Source organism: Panthera leo, chromosome B1 (genome assembly GCF_018350215.1).
Source record: "Panthera leo isolate Ple1 chromosome B1, P.leo_Ple1_pat1.1, whole genome shotgun sequence".
In the NCBI taxonomy this organism is placed as follows: domain Eukaryota; kingdom Metazoa; phylum Chordata; class Mammalia; order Carnivora; family Felidae; genus Panthera; species Panthera leo.
In genome coordinates this window covers 78,368,355-78,380,800 of record NC_056682.1, presented here as the reverse complement: position 1 = coordinate 78,380,800, position 12,446 = coordinate 78,368,355, and the positions used below count along the sequence as shown (strand labels likewise).

Genomic DNA, 12,446 nt, shown 5'->3' with positions numbered 1-12,446 from the left:
ATGAGGCAGATTTGTATGTAGTTGTATAAAAATTTTTCAGTACTGTTGAGTGGATAAAAGCAAATTGAAGAATATTGTGTATAGTATGATCTTGTTTCTGTGTGCGTGTGTCTGTGTGTGTGTGTGTGTGTATAAAACCGAGAATGCCCAGAGTGTAGTAATTAAACTGTTAATAGTTGCTACTTTTGAGCAGTGGGGTCTGGAGGCATATAAGGAGTGAAACTTTTGCTTTTATTTAACACACTTCTATTATGTTTGAATGATTCATGGTAAGCATGAAATCCTATGATAATTTAAAAATAAAACTAATCAACTAAAAGCTGATTTTTTTTTTACTTTATCTGCATTAATTGTCAGTTGCTTATTGATTAAAAATTAAAGAGAAAATATTTTACATCTATCCTTTCTCCCATCCATAATCCTGGAATCTGATTATAAAAATTAATATAATGGCCCTGGAATCATAGATTCAATTTGATACTAACTAATACTTTATGATACAAGATTAAAATAGTAACCAAATAATTTAATAACTGATGTTATCAATTTGTATTAAAGAGAATATTTTTTAAAGGAAAATAAGGGGAAAATATTTTCTCATACTATTTCTATATTTAAGGTTTAAAGGGATATTTGTTTGAAGGGAAATAGGTCAGAAACCAATTGTACAAAACAAAGGACTCTGTGTATAAGAAGTAAATTAAATATTGGGATAGAGTATGGTAAAACCCAGTGCCTGGTTTATCACTACTAGGCTTACAAATTTTTCTGCCATTATTTTAATAAACTTGATGATGGATTGCATAAAGACAAGGACACACGACATTTTAACTCTATGTGTGTGTGTGAACGAGATAAGGGAAAGAGGAAGGAAAGGAAGACTCAGAGAAGGAGAAGGTGAGAGGGAGAGAGAGACTGAACTAGCAAAAGAGATCTTGAGAGAGAATCGTCCTTACCTCTCAGAATTTACCCTCTATTCTGCTGTAAGACTAGAGAAGGTGAGCTCTCAAGAAAACGTAGAACATGAAAAATGATAATAATTATCAAAAATTAAAAACCCAAGACTTCCAGTTTCTGGTACAGCATGTGAAAAGCTTGGCAGTTGCCACTCTGTCCTAACAGCAAAAAGCTAAACAAACTGAAAATCAACAATCCATCCTAGATCCATAAGAGAGGTGAGGTCACAAGGCAAACTGCTGCCCCCCAAAGTTGGCATGCCCGATAGAAAAATACAAAGAATTACAACTTACCAGAGCAGAAACTCGTGAGCTGAAACCTCCTCAGAACGAGGGTAGAGAGACCTGAACTTCAGTTGACAAATGGCTTGAGGTTCCATGTGAACAACTCTCAATGCTAAAAACCCTGGGGTGACATGGTCATGGTAGAAGGGAGAAGACCTGCACACTCCTAGGTTCCACCTCCCAGATATATCTACCAGGTTCTTAGAGTGAATACTGGAGAAAAATCCCTTTGTGCTTCTGGCAGGGAGCAGAGAAAGGAACCATTCTGAAATATGGTAGAGAATTATGCTCTTCTTAATAAGGTCTGCCCCCAGGAGAAACTAGTTAATGAGAACCTAACCTGATGGAGTTTTATCAGAGCCTAATTAACCTGAGGGGAAGGGAAATATTCAACTCCAGCTGACTCTAGTTTCCATGTGAAGGAAAGAAAATACCTAACTAGAGCCCACTCTAGACCGCCATGTAGAAGAAGGAAAATATCCAGGTCCACCCAACCTAGTCATCCTTTCCCATCTAAGGGTAATGAGAAGATGGGGGGAACTAAGAAGCACATGTGAACTTCACAGTCCAGAAGCACTGGTTCACTAAAAGACTGACAACTAGTTATAAGAGTAGAAAACACTTCTTCCCTTCCACCTACACCTTACCACTATATTCCTAAAGAACTTTTAGGAATGTGTCTTTTACCTGACACATCATGCCCAGCTATTGAGAAAAAATTACAAGATATACTAAAAGGCAACAAACACAAAAAAATTGGAAGAGAAAGGGCAAACATCAGAACTAGGCTCAGGTACAGCAAAGATGTTGGAATTATCAAACCATGAATTTAAAATATTTATAATTAATAAGCCAAGGGTTCTAATGGATAAAGTAGACAACATTTAAGAACAGAAGGACAATATAAGCAGAGAGATGTAACATCTCTTTCATTTCTGATTTTATTTGAGTTCCCTCTCTATATTTCTTGTTAAGTCTAGTGAAAGTCTTGTCAATTTTATTTACCTTTTCAAAGAACCTGCTCTTAGTTTTATTGATCTCTATTGTCTTCTTAGTTTCTAATTTATTTTTGCTGTAATCTTTGTTATTTTCTTTCTTCTACTAATTTTTGTGGGCTTTGTTCTTCTTTTTCACGTCCTTAAGGTGTAAGGTCAGGTTGTTTGAGACTTTTCTCATTTCTTGAGGTGGACACATTGCTATGAACCTCCCTCTGAAAACTGCTTTTGCTGCGTTCCACAAATTTTCATATGCTATATTTCCATTTTCATTTATTTTTTTTAATGTTTTTTATTTATTTTTGAGAGAGAGAGAGAGAGAGAGAGAGAGACAGTGTGAGCAGGGGAGGGGCAGAGAGAGAGGGAGACACAGAACATGAAGCAGGCTCTAGGCTCTGAGCTCTAGGCACAGAGCCTGATGTGGGGCTCAAACCCATGAACCATGAGATCATGACTTGAGCCGAAGTTGGACGCCCAACCAACGGGAGCCACCCAGGTGCCCCAATTTTCATTTATTTTTAATTGAAGAGAAGATAATGGAAACGCATTCTTAATTATATAGCCTTAAAGAATGGAAGAGATAGAAGGAAGCTTTCAGGTCTTCAAATCCAAACTTCCTTCCCTTAAAAAATGCTTCTGTAATCTTTTTAATCATCACATCTCTATTTAAGCATTTCCTGCAGCAGGGAATTCATTCCTTTATTTTTATTTTTTATTCCTGTATTTTCAGATAGACTATTCCAGAACATGGACTTGTCTTAGAGAAGAAATCGTGTCTACTTCAATCTCTGACATCAACTAGCAGAACGAATTCTAGCAAGTCATTTAAACTCTCCAGGCCTTATTTTTTTTCATCCATAGGATGAGATAGTTAGACTCAGAGGGTATTAAAGTCCTATATAGCTTTAAAGTGCTATTTGAACTTCTATGATTTTCATTTGGAGTAGAAATGTAATGTAACAGAATTAGCATGGGCTTTGGAATGAGGGAAACTGGGTATGAATATTAACTAACATTTTCTGGGTGGGTGACCTTGAGAAGATCATCTGATGTCTTAGTCTGACTTCCGTATCTTTAAATTAGAATTCACAAAGCCCATTTTGGATAGTTGTTCTGTGTGTTGATTGAAATAATGCTTTTAAAGCACTCAGCTCAGCATCATACTAAGCACGTGATAGGTGTCCAACAAATGTTAATTAACTCTTCCTTTCTCTCCATTTAAAATAGGAAATCTATGGATTAAAATGAAGCAAAAGTGAATACTTATTAGATAAAGAATATATTTTTTAAAAATAGAGTTAATGACTGGTATTAATTGGGTAAAATTTGTTCAGTGTTGTTTGGATTATTCTACTTGGATCCAGAAAGACTAGATTATGTTGGAAATTTATTTCTCCTCTCTAATTTACCATTATTACAACACAGAATGTTAAAAAATAGCATAATGATACACAAACATATTTAACACTGTTGAAATAACTTTCTATGCCCAAGATGGAGCCATTCCTGCCTGTGGGTATCACATCAGCAAACTGAAACTTAGATAACTTTCCTGTCCCTGGAAATGTTCCTCTTGATCAGAACTGCAGTAAGCCATCAGCCAGTCCCCAAACACTAAGCCAACCCTGGGCCTTCTCACCCCCAACAAGGTTGACCATGTGGCCCCAGCCTATCAGATATTTTCTATTTTTCTCTTTCTTCTTCTTTATTCTTTTTCCTGTAAAAGCTTCTTGCCTTCCACCCCATTTTGCAGTTCTCTGAATGGAGACTGTTTTATGAAGTATTAAATAAAGTTTGTTTGTGTTACCTACACTGTCTTCTTTAGTCAATTTTAACAACAGTTACTAGTAAAGAATTAGATACTTGTGGGGTGTCCAGGTGGCTCAGTCAGTTAAGCATCTGACTCTTGATTTAGGCTCAGATCGCGATCTCAACTGTTTATGAGTTTGAGCCCCACATGGGGCTCCACGCCGACAGTGTAGAGCCTACTTGGGATTCTCTCTCTCTCTCTCTCTCTCTCTCTCTCTCTCTCCCCCGCCCCTGCTTGTGCTATCTCTGTCTCTCAAAATAAATAAATAAAAACTTAAAAAAATAGTTAGATACTTGTAAACACTTTGCCATGGTTTATTGAAACTATTCTTCTATCTAAGTCTGTCTTTCAAAACAGTCCTTGAGGAAGGAATCCCAATCCATCTTTCTGCCCCCACCACACAGCATGGTGACAGGCATATGTTAGGGATCATTAAATATTTATTATTCTAAGCTAGTAAGTATTCAATACAAATTACACCTTCAAATACTTTAGGAGAAATAACTACTCCATAATGAGCCAATTGACAGCACATATAATTTATTATCTCAGATTAAGAATCTGAGGTCCCAAAAGATTATCAGACTTGTCAAAGTTCAAAAAATGCCTTCCTAACAAAAAGAAGTTTGGTGACACAGCAACCAACTGGACCACTCAGCTCTTCCTCTCCCTTCAAGGCCCTTGTAATTCAACAGAGGGTACTAAAACCAATGCAAAGAAAATAAAGGAATTCAAATGTAGGCCACACAGGGAAATAATATAGCTCTAGGTGTACTATTAATAAAGAGACATGGGGTGACTGGGTGGCTCAATGGGTTGGGCTTCCAACTTTGGTTCAGGCCATGATCTCATGGTTTGTGATTTCAGGCCCCACCTTGGGCTCTGCACTGACAGTGAGAAGCATTGGAATTCTCTGTCTCCCTCTCTGCCCCTCCCCTGCTTGCACTCTCTCTCTTAAAAATAAATAAATTAAAAAAAAAATAAAGCAGCAAAACAGGCAAAACAAAAATGCTCAGGTATAGCAAGAGAGGAATGGAAGAAAGTACTTGTGATCAGTTAGTTAAAATTTTGCCAACTAAACTTAAAAAAAAAATAGAGTCGAGTAAAAGAATAAAGAACCAACACTTGAGAACACATAAAAAGTTGTAGCAAAAAGAACATAGAAAAAAGTGAGAGAAAGAGACTCCTATTGCTTTCTATGAAGCAAAAAAAGTATTACAGAGCAAAACGTCAAAGCTAGATTCATGCCGCATGTAACTCCCTGGAAATTCTCCTCCAGAGTTATGCAGCACTGTAGTGCGGATGGCATTCACCCAGAGATTCCAAGCCTCTGAGATATGCTTTTGTACCCATGTCACATTTGTACATTGCTTGTCAAAATTCTTCCATGGGATAGTGATGAATGAGAATGTGGAGCTAAATATAAACAACCGTATAATTCTACTCATTAAATTAAAAAGTCACTTCAGCTCAACATTCAAAAACAAAGGAAGCTAAAAAAAAAAAAAAAAAAAAAAAAAAAAGAACATCTGTAAAATTAGGAACTTTGGCTGCCTTGAAGAAAAATAGCAAAAAGTATCTTTCTGTGAATTTTCATGGGATGAGGCCCTGTGTCCTTTGTGGACACCTCGCAAAATTAATTCCTTCATAACCAATCTTTAAATCCTCACTGAGAAAGAAAGACATTTCTAATCATTAGAAAAGAGGAAATAAACATGGGAAGTAGTAAGTTTGGGGGTAATTACCACTCTTTCATATTAAAAGATTTCAAGATTATCCAGATGTTTGTACAGTTCCCCAGAGAAAATTGGAGACCATTTCCTGCCAGGATGGAATGAATTATATAGTGTATGTGCAACATTTATTCTGTCATAAAAAAAAAAAAAAATCCCACAAGTTTATTCCATAACAATGAAACTTTGTTAATTCTTGGAAGATAGGAAAAGCCACCTGGGGCCTTTTATAGTTAATTTATTTCACACAGAAGACTCCATTCACACTTTACCTGATTCTCTGTAATGCCCTCTTGTGCCCCTCAGGGCAACTTTATCTTGATGGGACTTCAGTTTACCTAATCCAACCAGTCTGCATGGATAAACTGAGTGGAGGGTTGGATTCAGATGCGAATTGGAGCCTGACATTTGAACACTGTGGTAAAATCAGGAAGAAAATATAATGACATACAAGGTATGAAACTCAAATATCACTCCAAGAAGCCCTGTGCTTTAAAGAAGTTTAGAGGGTGATGGGTATTGAGGAGGGCACCTGTTGGGATGAGCACTGGGTGTTGTATGGAAACCAATTTGGCAATAAATTTCATATATTAAAAATAAAATAAAATAAAACACATGACTGTTTAAAAAAATAAATAAGTTTAGAAAATAGTTATTTTGCAAGCTTGTCTTCATATTGGTTTTAAAATGCTGCTTCCAACAATGTATATTGAATAGATTTAAAAGCCAACATGTGACCATTTTTTTCCTCCTCACCTCATTAGACTTTAATGAGGTGATAAAAGGAGAGAAAGATTGTCCCACACTTCAGGGCAGAGTCAGTTCTTCAAGAGCCCTGTACAGAGTAAGAATTGAAATTTGAAGAGAAGGGTGACATTAAGGAAGCATGAGCTGCATATTCCTATGGAAAGTGTGAAATTCTCCCCGATTTATCACAATTGAGATTCTTTTTCACATTTATACCAAACATTTCATAGCTTACTCATTATAGTTTTCAAAATCTATTCTCATAATTTAAGTAGTCTGATTTATGTAATAATGCAATAAAATAATCAGAAAAGGTAATGTTAGAACAAAGATAGCATTAACATCCATGTAAATTTGTGGAGTCTGTCTCAGGCAAGTGAAGTGGCTTGCTTATGCTCAGCTAGCACATGGTCTGAGGCCTGGCAGAGGTGGGTTTACTCTCCACTATTTAGAGAAAGGTTCTATACATAGCTGCGTTTCCTGAAATTCTCTAAGTGATGCCTTGTACATCGTAGTATTTGACCCAATGTATGCTGAAAGAGCGATGCGACTGAGAGATCTGGCCCACGTAAGGGGAGAGAACTTCCACGAGAGAGAGAGCAGGTGGCTCAGGTGGGGTGAGGGGTCGGGTAAGGGTGCAAGTGGGAATAACAGCTACAAACCAGTTAACAACTGCACCGTTTGTTAAGTTCTTATTGTGAGTGTGGACTGGGTTTGTTTGTGTCTTTCTGTCTTGCTGCTTAAGTAGTTATGATACTTAGTGCGTTTAGTGCTTGTAAGAGTGCTATGAAATAAACATATTACTACCTTCGTGTTAAAGATGAGGGAAACAGGTAAATGGGTGGCTCTGAGTCTCTTGGGCAGTCTCTCCAGTGTGAAAACCTAGGCTCTTCGTCCTGAGTCCTGGGGTTTCCCTCAAAGAGATTTGCTGAACTGGAGTGAAAGATAGGAAATGGGAGACTAGAGAGAGAAAATTATAGACATGCCTACAAGCAAGCCCATTATATCCACTCTCCATTAGCATCATTTCTGCCCTCATACTATTAGCATGTTTCCCGCCTGTATTCCACCTTGAAATCTAATGGGAATGCAGAAAGTGTAAGAAAGATATGAATAGAAGTGTGTCCAATTCACAAATGGGAATTGGAGAGAAAAGGAAGAAAGCTGGAAATGACTGAAGACTTTTCCCATGTTAGTGATGAAGTAGAAAGGATTAAAATAAAGATTTCTGATCTCTTGGCTGCCATTAGCTCACTTGACAGCAGTGAATGCTTAACGTCAGTTTCTGTCACCTTTAAAACAAATGGAAACAATATCCTTTACATCCCCAAATAATATAAATAAGCTTTGACATTAGACAAATTATATTAATGACATTTCGTAAATACTATCTCATAATTACACAAAATAAGCTCAGTGCCTTCAATACGTAAACATCCACATGTGAAGTGGGAAAAAAAAGGAGTAAGTGGTGTGTAGAGCCAACTGAAATCATGAAAGTATGAAAAGTTTTAATCTATATTTGTGTTGTTCCTGGAAAACAAAAAAGTAAACCAAAACATTCAGGGGTTTGCCAGATGTGGACCCACTTCACGAAACGGTAGCTTCTAAATACAGTGCATTGAAGTTAAACATTTTCAGATTGGGTAAAATGATAGAATGCTTCCACCAGCATTTAGCCCCATGAATCTTAATTTCCCATGGAGTTTGCTTTCAAAACCTTCCAATCCCTCTTATTCTACCTCTGGATGCTCCCAGCCCCTCCTCTGATTCAGGAGGAATCATATCATCGGGCAGTGGAGGCAAATTGGGACCAAAATTCAGGGAATCCAACCCGACATGAATAAAGTATGATGCTATCATGTCAGCACAAATCCAGTTACAATATTATTGAAATATGAAGATACTTTTTGCATATTTATGGAATCAAGAAATACACAGCATCATGCTAGTTTTATTTTTATTACTTCTTATTTTGGAATTCCAAGATCTGAAACCATCAATGCAAATATTAATTTATATGCTAACTTTAAAACAGACCTCTAGAATATATTTATAGATTAAAAAATGGTTTTCTAAGAAACCATCAGTCATAGGAAAAGGTAATAATATTTTGTTCATTATTTCAGTGCTCTTTCTCCTAGAAATGCATGGTAGATTTGGTACTCTTTGTTTGCTGTGTAGATTACAAGGCTAAATAACATTTTTAACCAAATATAGCTTTGGGATAACTATGTAGTACTATATGATCATATATTTACATCAGTGAATTTTAGTTATTTATTCTATTGGTTCCCTAAAATCCAAAAGATATGTATGACTGATTAAAGGTATATAAAAATATTATATCTTTAATTTAATTTTAAGTTATTTATTTATTTTTATTTATTTATTAAAAATTTTTTAAATATTTACTTATTTTTGGGAGACAGAGAAACAGAGTGCAAGCAGGGGAGGAACACAGAGAGAGAGACACACACAGAATCCGAAGTGGGCTCCAGGCTCCGAGCTGTCAGCACAGAGCCTGACGTGGAGCTCGAACCCACAAAGCATGGGATCATGACCTGGGCTGAAGTCGGACACTTAACTGACTGAGCCACCCAGGCACCCCTAATTTTAAGTTATTTAAAAAGAAATACACCATAGGACATAAATCAATATTGTCACTGTACTAGTTGATATATAAAACTACGTATTCACCGTCTATGATGCCATAAAATCCCTGAGATATTACTCATGTTACTCATTGGAAGTTGGTTTCATGTGACCGAATACTTTACAGGATGGAAATTCATACATAGTTTCCTTGGTAGCCATTCTCACAGATTTAATCATGGTGACTCATTTTGGCACTGTGTGGCTATAATAAGTAATTCCATGGGAATCCTAATGTAATTCAGGAATAATTAAAGTTCACTAAGCAGAAAAAGATTCTGGCAACATCACAATGCAGAAGTTAGTTGTCCATCATGGTTTTAAAAAAATATATGATGTAAAAATGCGGAGAAAGCATGTGTGGAAGGCCTTGGAATGAGAAGGACAAAGGGAACAGGTTTGCCTTACATCTCTTTTCAGAAGTTTTATTAGTGATTTCCACACTGAGAGTAATAGTGGTAACAGCTACCATTTATTGACCACTTATATGTCTAGGTGTTTTACATAATTGTCTTACTGAATTTTGGGAGCAACCGTGAGACAAAAGTATTATAGTGTTCATTTTACAAAGATAGAGAAATAGTGCTCAGAGAAGTTAATCAATTTGCCCATGATCCCACTCAGTGAGAAGTTGACATTCAAAACCAGGTTTTCTGAATCCAAAATCTTCCTCTGTCCCAAGGAGCTGCACTTCCACTGATTACCAAACTTCCTAGTGTACATCTCATCCTCATTCAGAAAACTCCACACTTCTAATACTTTTGGGATATTTCTTCATGAATGTTGAACAGTTGGTGGTGGGAAACCTCTGATTGCTCTTATTCAGAAATGGTTACAAGGATATTGACCATTTACCCTGAAAATCAAATCTGTCTTGATCGACCAGATCAAGAGCCTGACTAGGGTATGATTTCAGAAGAACCAAAAGACTCTTCTGTCAAAAGAAACATGCTCACAGACTTGCCCACCAAAGCTGAACCATTATCCTACTTCATTTCTTCACTTCTTACTAAAAATACATTTTTAAAAATTTTTTATTTTATTTTATTTATTTTTTTGCAGTGTTTCATGGGTAGAGGAAAATAGGAGAGAAACGTAGGCTGGAGGCTGAGGATTGGAGCTGTGGAGATTTGAGAGGTAGGATCAGTTCTCCAGGCCTGATTTATTAATTGTAAATCATTAGAGGGTAGAAACCATGTCTTAGTCTGTCTCTCCAGCTTCTAACCCAGTGCCTGGCACATTGCTTTGGTCCCATTACTATCCACTAGGTTGGTTAAGAGGGATATTCAGGTCTTTTTTGAATCAGAAAAGAGAAAGAAAGAAGAGAGAGAAAGAGAATCTGAAAATCCTGAACACTTGGGTTAGGGGTAAGAATCAGCTAGTAGGATTTTCAGGATTGGGGGAGAATAAAAGAGATTTGATTAATGAATGAGAGTAAAGTCATTAATATCCTACCTAAGACATATAGAAAGCACTCACAAATAATGACTATTTTTAAAATCTTAATCCTCATCTCATCTCCGTGATGTAGGTATTATTATTTCCACTAAACACATTAACTAATGGAGAATGATTAACTTTCCCAAGGTCACATAACCCGTACATAATCATGTTTGTTTGTTTTTGTTTTTTTTTCCCTGGGACCTTCACTAGCATACTACTATATTGATTATTTGAAAAAGACAAACTTCAAAGACCTCACAATAGGGAAAGGCCTGGTTTTGTAGTCCCCTGAGCTCTGGGTTATCAGACCCATTCATTCACGTAGGTTTATTTATGGTAGAAGTTACTGACAATAAATTTCAAATTTAGAAATAAACTTGATTTTGCATGTTACTATCACATGGCTGTAAATTCTCCTTACATTTCCCTACCACATGCCAGGCAGAAACAGACTTAGACATTTGCAGGAAGCTGTGTCATTACCAGTCCCATGTTATATGAATTTTTCTTCTTGCTCACCAATGTATCGGCTGCTCCTTTGCTTTCTTTGAGGCAGTTCAGTTTAATTTTTCATTATGACAGGTTTTTGTCTCCAATTCTTTATTTAGAGCATGGTTCTCAAAACTTTTTCATTCTGTAATCCTTTTGAGGGTTTCCACAACCCTCAAACATACCTTGAACCACTTTGCTATCAAAATAAAAGTTTGGAAGAATAATTCAGCTGTTGGGAGGGGAAGCTGGTAACTGTCTCTACTTTGCTTGACACTGTGTGAGAGAGGAAAGTGCTGGGGAGAAGGTGGGCAGTGCGCAGAATGCAGGCTGGGCAGGATATAGGGCCTTATGGTTCCAGTAAAAGAGAAGAAAGGGGTTGAGGCAGAAGATATTTTGTTGCAAATCTAAAACTGCCCTTGCTTAACAGATGTTAGAGAGGTTGCAACTCTGATTCATGATTCCCTTGGAATAGCCCTGAGGAAAGGACATCCTCTTTGTGAAGTATTGATTTGAAAACAAGCAGCTTTTTCTCCTTTTGTCCCCATCCACTGCCCTCCTTCTCAAAACCCCTCCCTTTCCCTGTTTTCCCTTCTCCCCTTCTAACTCTGGCCTCTTTTCCTCCTCCTCAGTCACCTCCTCCTATTTAGAGAAATCCAGTGATTTGATTTATTTTCCTTGGGTTTTTCAAGGGGTCTCACTCATGACCCCACCAACTCCTAGGGCGAACTTTGCCCTCTGACCCAGAAAGCCTCAATCCCCAATTCAGCTTTTGTCTTTCCTACCAAATATAGATGAGTGATACTGGGTATTCTCTCTCTCTCTCTCTCTCTCTTGCTTTCTTTTTGGTGTGCAAAATTTAGCTCGCAGCAAATCTGAGCTGGCTCTCTTTTTCACTGGCTCTCTTTATTCGTACCTGCTTTTCTTGAATTGATCAAGTTGCAGCTGTTTTTCTCTCTAACTTCCCCTTCAGTTTCAGCGAAAATAAACTACTTCCTGACTTCAGCGCCTGGCCATCTAGTGATGTTATCCTGACTGAGTAGCTTGACTACAGAGTTAGAGGAAGTGAACTTTCAGCATTGTTTGCCTATTGAGTAACATTTGTTTTTTCCTTTGGTACAAAGACCTTGTTCGGCTTTTGAGGGCATGAAGCTTATGTTTTGTCCCCATGTAAAGATCATGTGTGGTCACTGAAGGTTCAACTGCCACCAAGACTACACATGTTTGCAGCTGGCCCTTTGCCACTCGTTCATTCCAGCATCCTCCGTGATGTCTGGTTCTCATCTGGTCCTTCCTAAGGCCATTTGCTTTGTGATAAATCACTGTGATCCCT

General features: G+C 37.3%; 1 long non-coding RNA gene across 1 annotated transcript in view; it reads left to right on the top strand.

Moving 5' to 3' along the window:
• LOC122216970 overlaps positions 1-10,318 on the top strand; it is a 75,834-nt gene extending 65,516 nt beyond the window's left edge. Inside the window, exon 7 of the long non-coding RNA XR_006201215.1 lies at positions 10,244-10,318. This is a non-coding gene — a long non-coding RNA (uncharacterized LOC122216970). The remainder of the gene's footprint in view (positions 1-10,243) is intronic.
• The last annotated feature ends 2,128 nt before the right edge of the window (positions 10,319-12,446 follow it).